The 2,588-nt window shown below is 48.6% G+C and overlaps 1 protein-coding gene across 2 annotated transcripts in view; it reads left to right on the forward strand.

Moving 5' to 3' along the window:
• The first annotated feature begins 2,252 nt into the window (after positions 1-2,252).
• Positions 2,253-2,588, forward strand: part of ZHX3 (zinc fingers and homeoboxes 3) — a 59,611-nt gene continuing 59,275 nt past the window's right edge. For both annotated transcript variants that reach the window (XM_015410480.1, XM_015410472.1), the window contains exon 1: positions 2,253-2,345. The gene's annotated coding sequence lies outside the window, so the exon portion shown is untranslated. The remainder of the gene's footprint in view (positions 2,346-2,588) is intronic.

Genomic DNA, 2,588 nt, shown 5'->3' on the forward strand with positions numbered 1-2,588 from the left:
CTTTATTTTTAAAAATCACAGCCACCTACATGAAGCAAGTTCTGTGTTCTTTTGGTCCAAACTAAGATAAGACTGAAGGTTCGAGGATGAACAGGTCTGAAGAATGGTTTCTATACTGTCTGTTACACATGTAGAAGGTTGGGCTGAGGAAGTGTTACTTTCTGGAACTATTAAAATGTTTCAGAGGGTAGCCATGTTGATCTGCAGTAGAACAGCTACATGCAAATCCAGTAGCACCTTAAGAGACCAACAAGATAGGGTGGGTATGAGCTAACAAGGCAGCTCATACCTCCAAAAACTTCTTGGTCTCTAAGGTGCTACCAGACTCAAATCTAACTATTAAAATGTTGTCATTGTCTGGGTGACTTTTTGGACGACTTTTTATTTATTACACTTCCGGTAAGGGGCTCAGGGTAGCACAGCATATATGGCTTCCCTTTCCTCATTTTATCCTCCTAACAACCCTCTTTGCTGCATGTGGATGAGTGGGGATTTGAACTGGGGTCTCCTAGATCATAGTTCATAACCACTTCACTGTTTCTTAACATAGCAGGGGGTTACCCACACAAAGAGGAAACAGCCAGGAGAAAAAAAAAGGTCCAGTCCTTTTAACAGAGGCATAATGAGATGTCATTTACCTCCATGCCATGAAAAGCTTCAACTGCTAATTGCTACACATGAATCATCTATTAAAAGGACTGGACATTTTCCTCCAAGCTTGTTGGCAACCCTGAGGTCTGTGCATAAGGAACAAATTGGCAAAAGAAGTTGTGGAATCTTGGGATTCGCTCTCTCTCTCCCTCTTTTTAAAGTTACTGGCCTGGAATCTCTCCCTTGAGACACAAAAACAGCCCACAAACAAACCAAAAACTATTTTGAGAACACCTTGGAAAATTAATGGGTTGTTTAGAAAAGAACATATTTGTTTTCAGGTGACTACACTTATTCATAACCCACGTATGCATAATTTTAAAGGGTACATTTTATGATGGTCCAAAGCATTTGCCCCGCGCTACCCCAGACTGAAAGAACACAGAAGACCTTACATACCTTACCTTTTCAGAGGCCTGTTGCCAAAGGCCGCTTGCCACTCTTGCTCTCTGACAAGCTTTCCCACCACTTCTTCCTTCTCCTTTTCTATGTGGCCTGGCTTTGTCCTTCCTGTTACTTGACAGATAGTGTGAGATTGGTGTGAGCCAAATACAAACCCACTCATCAAACAAACCAGGGGTGCGATTCTGCCCTTTCCTTGGTCTTCCTGTGCCTTTACTGTCCCCCAGTTGTGGGGCTGCAGAAATGTGAGGCTATTGTTTTAAACTTGGTGTATGTGCAATGATCCCACTACTCCAGGGAAGTAATTTGGCCTTGCTCACAATCATACTATGTGCCTTCCATTGCAATACCAATAAGTCCTTATCTACCAGATCTTAGGGGAGGTGTCATTTTGTGAGCAATTGTCCCCCAACTTTAACGTTTGCGGATGAGCAACGTTTCTTAGGGGAATGGAAAATAATGACTTTCGGCTATTTGAGCCATTCTGTGTAGTCTTTGAAACACAAGCATCAGAATAGTCCAGGCGCACGTACGTTTGTGGGGGGCTCTTCTATTGAACAGATCTGTTCTATTCAGGGGAAGGAAAGATGCAAATTCAGTTTTCTTTCACTTTAAAATGGGTGTGTGTGTGCGCGCGTGGAGGAGAAAAACAGGTGAAAGAGACCCCCTATCCCCTCCCAAAGACCGCGCGTGTGGAGGAGAAAAACAGGGGAGAAAAACAGGGGAAAGAGACCCCCTATCCCCTCCCAAAGACGCGTGCCTAATTGGACATAGGAAAAGAGGAAGGTAAGAAGAATTACAACCTGCTCTTCTCCCCCGCCTCCAAATGACACCCACCCATCACAGAAAGAGAACAGGAACTGTCCCCTTCGCTAAGCGAAACTACGGCGCAGCGATTCTACCCAGTTGACAAAGCGCATGCGTACTCCACGGCCCTGACACCGGTTACGTCACCCCCCTCTGAGGCCCCGACTCTCCCCTCGAGTTGCCAGTTCGCGCTGAACTCTGTGTCTGTCGCGCCCGCCCGCGCCGTATTCTTCTCCTCTTTCCCCTCTACCACCACCCCCCCCTCGGCATGGGAGCCTACAGAGTCCACCCTCAGCCGTAACGTTGCTTCTGTGGCGTCGATTCGACAGTTTGTCTCCCCCCCCTCTCCTCCAGCTCCTCCTCCTCCACCACGCTAGACGGAGCAGCAGTTGGGGCCTCGGCTACCGGCTTCCCAGGACGTTCTCCTTCGCCTCACGGGCACTGGGACCCGGCGAGCCAAAGGGGAGAAGTTGCCGTTGGAGGAGGTGAGTCCCGGGGACGCGGGAGCTCCGTAGGCTGCATGCCTTTCCCTTGGGCGCTCTGGACGCCCCCTTCATCCTGGGGTCCTGCCTCATGGGGGAGGGGGGGTTGCATTCTGTTTTCTCCATCCCGGGACTCACACCCCTTATTTATCCCGGCATGTAACCCTCCCCATTCCTCCCCACCCTCCCCAGTTGGGTCTCACCAGTTTCCTATATTTCTCTTTCTGGGATTTCCTCACCCCACAA

The sequence above is a fragment of the Gekko japonicus genome, unplaced genomic scaffold (assembly GCF_001447785.1).
Source record: "Gekko japonicus isolate JY-2015 unplaced genomic scaffold, Gekko_japonicus_V1.1 scaffold200, whole genome shotgun sequence".
Taxonomy (NCBI): domain Eukaryota; kingdom Metazoa; phylum Chordata; class Lepidosauria; order Squamata; family Gekkonidae; genus Gekko; species Gekko japonicus.